Consider the following 7,563-nt stretch of genomic DNA (forward strand, 5'->3'; position numbering starts at 1 on the left):
CCAATGCAGGGGACACGGATTCAGTCCCTGGTCCGGGAAAAGCCCATGTGCCAGGGAGTAACTAAGCCTGTGTACCACAACTACTGAGCCTGCGCTCTAGAGCCCACGAGCCACAACTACGGAAGCCCGCACACCTAGAGCCCTTGCTCCACAACAAGGGAAGCCACCGCAATGAGAAGCCCGGGCGCCGCAACGAAGAGTAGCCCCTGCTTGCTGCAACTAGAGAAAGCCCACATGCATCGATGAAGACCCAAACAGCCAAAAAAAAGATTCACCAAATGCACAATGTGCATCCCCCAGGGACCAGGTCCACTTGGCCTCCGGCCGCTATCTCACAATGTCAGAGTAAATATCTCTGCGCATAACCCTTAGGAGCCCAGCTGAGAATCTCTTGAAGATACATACCCAGAAATGCATTTGTCAGGAAGTGGGGCATATATGTTTCCATGTTAACTGACCAAGTGTTACCAAACAGTTCTTCAGGATGGCTGCACCAATCCACACTCCCAGACCAATGTTTCATTTATCTATTTCAATATTTGGGGGCTGAGGATCTGTCTGAGAATCTGATGAGACACTTGGAAACTTTTCTCCAGAAAAAGTAAATATTATCATAATAATCATTAAAACAATATTTATGTATTAAAATAACAATATTAATATTTACTTATCCAGATACATGTATTAGTTTATTAAATTTTTGCAACAACTTTTAGAGGTTCGCATTACTATTTTTTAATTGTGATAACATATAACATGCAATTAACCATTTTAAAGTGTACAATTCAGTGGCATTGCATGTATTCACAATGCTGTGTAACCACCACCTCTCTCTAGTTTCAAAACTTTTTAAATTTAATTTAATTTTTTCAGATTTACTGAGATAGAATTGATACACAAAACTGTGTAAGTTGAAGGTGTACAATGTGTTGATTTCATACATTTGTAAATTGCAAAATGATTACTAAGATACTACTAGCTACCAACTCCATCTCATCACCCCAGATGAACACTCCATCTTCTTTAAATAATCACTCCCGTTCCCCTTCCTTCACCCCCCCAGGGACAACCAGGAATACACTTTTTGTCTCTATGGATTTGACAATTCTGGACATTTTATACGAAAGGAATAGTACAATATGTGACCTTTTGTGTCTGGCCTCTTTTACTTAGCATAACATTTTCAAGGTTCATCCACGTTTTAGCATGTAACAGTATTTCATTTCTTTTTATGGCTGAATATTTCATTTTATGTATACACCATAAAGTGAAATAAACATTTAGAGATTTCTATGTGGACATATGTTTTCATTTCCCTAGGAGTGAAATTGTTGCATCATAGGGTATTTCTGTGTTTAACTCTTTGAGGAGCCTCCAAACAGTTTCCCACAGTGGCTGTACCATTTTTATATCCCCATCCACAATGTCCAAGAGTTCTTATTTCTTCATATTCTTACCAACACTTGTTATTTTCTGTTTTTATATTGTTGTTATAGCCATCCTAGTGAGTGTGAAGTAGTAGTAGCTCATTGTGGTTTTGATTTGCATTTTCTTTTTGTTTTAATTGAAGTACAGTTGACTTACAATATTATGTTAGTTTCAGGTGTACAGCAAAGTGATTCGATTTTATATATACACATATCCTTTCTTTTGATTCTTTTCCATTACTGTTTATTACAAGATATTGAATGTAGTTCCCTGTGCTACCCAGTAAATCCTTGTTGCTTATCTATTTTATATATGGTAATGTGTATCTGTTAATCCTATACTCTTTATTTATCCCTCCCCACCCAATTTGCATTTCCTTACATGGCCAGTGACATGGAACATCTTTTCATAGGCTTTTTGTTTGTTTGTGTGTGTGTGTGTGTGTGTGTGTGTGTGTGTGTGTGTGGTACGTGGGCCTCTCCCGTTGTGGAGCACAGGCTCGGGATGCGCAGGCTCAGCGGCCATGGCTCACGGGCCCAGCCGCTCCGTGGCATGTGGGATCCTCCCGGACCGGGGCACGAACCTGCGTCTGCCCGCGATGCAGGCGTCGGCAGGCGAACTCTCAACCACTGCGCCACCAGGGAAGGCCTTTTCATATGCTTTTTGGCCATTGGTACATCTTCGTTGGAGAAGTACCTATTCAGGTCCAGAGGTAGATATTACTATTAGCCTCATTTTCTAAATTAAGGAATTGAGGCCAAACTGCTTTGGGAACCGAGGTGACCAGATAGCAGAGCCAGTGAATAAGAATGCCCCACTTTGCATTAGATTTGTGGAAAGGGAGTTACCGAACACCCTCCACCAAGATTCCATAGACTTCACATTCAGAATTCTGCCTGGGACGGTGAGTCTAGTACAAGATGAAGTGTGCGATTCTCAGTATAAGCTCGGACAAATGAATGAAGCAACCACAAGTCCCCTCAGAGCTTCCTTTTCCTCAAAAGAAACAACTTTATCACACAAGAATTCATAATTCAGCCTCAGATTCTGTGTGCACCCCAGGACAGCTCCAGATCATGCCCCACCCTCTGCAAACTGAGGCTGCCTGCCTAGTGCTTTAAGGGCAGCCAGTGGAAGCCTGGATGTCTGGTCAGGGTTGTTATTACATCTGGATCAATTCTTAATCTTTCAGTTTAGCTTTGAGCTGCTTGGTGACCTCGGACAGATCAGGTATAAATCATTCCACCCTGCCCAGGTAAGAGGCATCTCGCCAGCTGTGGCCCTGTGATATTTGAGATTTTCTTGGAGGCCAGACCTCTTCTAAAGGTGGTGTGTGGTTCTCAGCCATGACCAGTTCAAAGGCAGGCAGATTCCGTGGCTTTAGTGAAAGGTGAAATCAACAACAGCGTGTCAACGCTGTCTTTGCTCTAGGTAGAAAGAGGCCATGCATTGCATCCATTGACAAAGTATCTTAGTGCTGGGAGTCACTTTCTGGGACGCCATGAGGCTGATCTACATTATTGATCTAGTTCAGAATTTGTACTTTTAGAATTCAGAGAAGCAGGCAGTGAAAAGTGAAAAGAGGACGAAGCAACGCAGAGGAGACAGTAGCGACTTGAGAGCGTGGCCACCACCGCTGCCAGTATGAGCCTCCCCAAGAAGCCCAAGAGTGAGATGACCCCAGCGGAGCCATAGAAGCAGGAGGAGGAGGACTTTAACACGCGGCCACTCTCCGTGCTCACCCAGTCGGTCAAGAACAACACCCAAGTGCTCAACTGCCACAACAAGAAGCTCCTGGGCCATGTGAAGGCCTTCAACAGGCACTGCAGCATGGTACTGGAGAATGTGAAAGAGTTGTGGACCAAAGTCCCCAAGAATGGTAAGGACAAGAAGAAGTCCAAGCCAGCCAACAAGGACCGCTACATCTCAAAGATGTGCCTGCGTGGGGACTCGGTCACTGTGGTCCTGCAGAACCCGCTCATCGCATGCAAGTAGGGGCCTCCTCCCGGCCATCAAAACTTGCCCCCTCGTTCTGCGAAGACCTGCCCTTTGTGCTGGGAATAATAAAGTCATGTGTTTTTTCTAAAAAAAAAAAAAAAAAGAAAGAAAAAAGAAAAGAAAAATTTAATGATCGCCTCCTATGGGTTAAGAGTGGAATCAATGGGTTTCCCTGGTGGCGCAGTGGTTGAGAATCCGCCTGCCGATGCAGGGGACACGGGTTCGTGCCCCAGTCTGGGAGGATCCCACATGCCGCGGAGCAGCTGGGCCCGTGAGCCATGGCCGCTGAGCCTGCACGTCCTGAGCCTGTGCTCCACAACGGGAGAGGCCACAGAAGTGAGAGGCCCGCGTACCGCAAAAAAAAAAAAGAGTGGAATCAACACCATCACATAATAAACTATTTAATCTCTCCAGCCATCCCATGAATTGATTATTATTGTCACCATTATTTTACAGGGAGGAATTTTATTTTTTTTAACTTTTTATTTTATATTGGTGTATAGCTGGTTAACAATGTCGTGATAGTTTCAGGTGCACAGTAAAGCAACTCAGCGATACATATACATGTATCCATTTTCCCCCAAACTCCCCTCTACAGGGAGGAATTTTAGTTCTGAGAGTTAAATGGCCTTACTGAGGTCATAGGGCTAGTAAGGGCTGAGTCTAAAATCCAAATCTATCAGACTTTTATTCCTGTGCTCTTTCTCATCTCAAAATCTCAATAAGTCTTTATCTTCTGCCTCACCCTTCCCAGGAGTTCCTCTCTCCAAATCCACGTGGAAGAATGGAAAAGTCTTTGTAGCTGAAGAGACCCAAATTCAAGTATGGCCTGGGCTAGTACATAGGTGCAACCCGCTTCACTTCACTTCATCAGTTTTCTCATTTGCAAAATGGGATTGTTGTGAGGATGGACTGAGTTAAGAGAGATGAGTGCAGCTTGAGAATTGTGTCTTCTAGAAAATTTCTTTGTTGAGTTACACACATTTTCAAGAAGGTTCTTAAAGATGACACAACTTTAAGACCAAAAAGGATGCGTATTTAGTGGTGAAATTTTAGAAACCAGGGCAGTTCCTTAAGTAGGTCATAAGAAAGCACCTTAAATTACATCTCACGGGTAACCTCACATAATACACGGGCAGACATGTGCTAAGGTTGGCAGGGTCCTAATCACTGAAGAGAAAAGATTCATACTTTGTCTTGTAGGTGATCTAGTATCCCTGGAAGGAAAGCAACTGAAATCTCAGCATTCTATCTGCCAGGACTTGTTACCAATGGAAAAGATAGTCTGATTTCTGATTTGTTTATTTTGAAAGTTACTCGATCATTCTGCCTCCCAGGCAAAGAGAAAGCTCTTTTTGGCCAGCTAGGGCTAAAAGAACCTGATGAATGGTAAATCTATCTGCCTGCAAAGTCTCATCAGATCCACAGTTCACATTAAGCAAGATGGAGAGAGGTCAACAGAGCTTTATTTTTCTGATAAGAAACCACGACCCAACCTTCATTTTCTCTTCTGTTCATAGACCCTTTCTTTTCTCTTGTACCACTTTCTCTTGATTTTTCATGTTTGAGTCAATCGGTCAATCAGCAAACCAATCAGCCTGCAGGGAAGTGGTGCTGTATACTAGCAGCAGGAGCGGTCGTATTAACAGTGGTGGTGGTGGCAGAAATTGTAGTAGTAGTAGTGGCAACGTAATAACTTCACTTGAGTGCTTACTATGTGCCAGGCACCATTCTAATCCTCTACGTTTTAATCTATTTTATTATCCCAGAGGAGCTCATTACTTTTTGCACTGTCACACAGCTAGATAGTGGTGGAGTTGGGTTTGAAGCCAGGTCTGAGGCTGTACCCCTCACTCTTGCCCACCCACTGTGCCTTGCAATCTAAGATGAGTGGATTTGAAGTCAGACTAATGAAAGATCAAATTCTACCATTTCCCAGCAGCGTGACCCCCTCTGAGTGTCCTCATCTGCAAAATGGCATTAATAACACCTACTTTTGCAGGTTGCTGTTAGCATTAGAGTGTACATATATTGCACACCTAGTACCAAGCACTTACCTTATGTGAGGGTCTGCCCCTCCTGTTAGGCTTAATGAGTAAGGGAATAGATTCTGAGGTCAGTATTTGAGGTTCAAATGCTGGAACCACCACGTCTAGGTGCTTAGTGTCTCTGTGCCTCTATTTTCTTGTCTGAAAATGGAGCCATTGTGTAAGTGGGCTTACAGGGGGCACGCAACGCAATAACATCTATAAAGCATTTACCACAGTGTCTGATGAATAAGAAGAGCTCAAGCAACATGGATTGTTATCAGTATTATCATTCGATCCTCAACATCCAGAAGAGCACCTGGCTTGATGTATTTGGATGAATGCACTTGAATGAACGCTAGGCTCAGCAAGGGTAGCCCATAACGCACTCCTTTCCAATTCAGGGTTAATATATGCATCTGCCTATCTCTCTGGATGCCTCCCTGGTGTTACATTCACCTGGTTACTCCGTTCCTCATCTCCCTAGGAAGGTGTCTCCGTGTAGCGCCCCCGTGAAGAGGACGCTGTTGTGATGGATGCTTCTGTTGGAACTGCAGGGCATCGACAGACGCCGGCTTCATACATCACAGGGCCATCAGGACTAGCATTTTGATAATGTATTATGTGAATACATCATCAGAACGCTGTCACCCTGGTGATGGATTCAGCAACAGATGGGGTTGTCGGAAGAAGGAAGGAGAAGAGAGTGTAGGAGGAAGGGAAAACCTCTAGTTGATGAAGAGGAGGTCTTAACAATGAAATACAAAGTGCCCCAACCTGTCTGGCTGATAAATGCTAAGAGGGTCCTGGGGATGGGAAAGCTGGCAGATTAGCCTGAAGACCTGGGGCCTTGGGGTCTAGTCATGACTCATCTCATGACTCCTACTAAGCCCTCGTGACCTTCTCTCATCTACAAAGTCAGTATGCTATGGAGTACTGCTGAAAAGTGAGGTACAGTACTAAAGGGCTTTACATCAACGATCTTATTTAATCCACAAAATTACCGCATGCTATAGGCATTACTAAAATTACCCTCAATATTCATATAGGAAACTGAAGCTTAACGAGTTTAAATAACCTACCCAAGAACAAGTATAGCGAACAGATTCAAACACCAGCTGTCAGACTTCCAAGCCTGTAGGATAAACCACTGTGTTATTATGACCCAGCCCTTATGTAAATTAAGGGACTCTACAAAGGCTTGATCTCATTATGACCAGTATACAAGTCCACGCTGAGTACTAACTATTGAACTACAAAGTCCATTGTCCGTGCCTCGGCTTTTTAAAGATGGGCAGACTCTTGAAAACCCTGAATTCTTGAACATTTTTCTCTGCAAATATGAGGAATTCCTATGTCAACATGCTAGAGTGGTATTATTACAATGTCTTAGAATATCACCTTCAGCAAATTCTCCGTAGCTTTCATGTCTGGCATTGGATAGCAGTGGCAATGAAGGCAGGACATATTATAGTATTTGAGGGAAATATGTTTACGGTGTTCAAACTCCTCACCTCCCCTGGGACTTACACAGCAGCCCACCAGTTTGAGCCTACGTGGAACAAGGTCTCGTTTGTCCAACTGCAATAGTTACCAGACAATAAATAAATTAGAGCAGACCTCATGGTGTAGCTACTTACACATGAAGGATAGGAGTGACAGAAGGCTGTGTGACCTTCAGGAAAACCATGGAACTTGGAGTCAGGGAACTTGGAGTCAGAACACTTGGCTTATTGACTCACTAACCTCGTAACCGTAGGCGAAACATTTTTGTTTCTCATCAGTCTCCTAACCTTTAAAAAGGAAATCTCTAAGCTGAACTGTCACTGAGGTTTCCTCCAATTCTGCCTCCTATGATTCTCTGAGCATTAAGCTCTGCACTCACCTCGTTTGCAAACTTCCAGACTAGAACAAAGGCTACCAAAACACTAGTGGAACGAGGTGCCTAACCCATCAAGTTGCACCTACTAGCATGCAATGCACAAAGTGAAAGTCCTAACTCCACAGATTTGGATATTCACCCTGTAATGGTGAGGTTTAATTTCAGCAGAGGGGTTCCATATCACATAATGGTGTATCATTGCACTATGTTTTACTTCCCTTAGCAAAT

At 43.6% G+C, this 7,563-nt stretch overlaps 1 pseudogene; it reads left to right on the forward strand.

The window, feature by feature from the left end:
• The first annotated feature begins 3,072 nt into the window (after window positions 1–3,072).
• On the forward strand, window positions 3,073–3,423 carry LOC131741475 (small nuclear ribonucleoprotein Sm D2 pseudogene; annotated as a pseudogene).
• The last annotated feature ends 4,140 nt before the right edge of the window (window positions 3,424–7,563 follow it).

The sequence above is a fragment of the Kogia breviceps genome, chromosome 14, assembly GCF_026419965.1.
Source record: "Kogia breviceps isolate mKogBre1 chromosome 14, mKogBre1 haplotype 1, whole genome shotgun sequence".
In the NCBI taxonomy this organism is placed as follows: Eukaryota; Metazoa; Chordata; class Mammalia; order Artiodactyla; family Physeteridae; genus Kogia; species Kogia breviceps.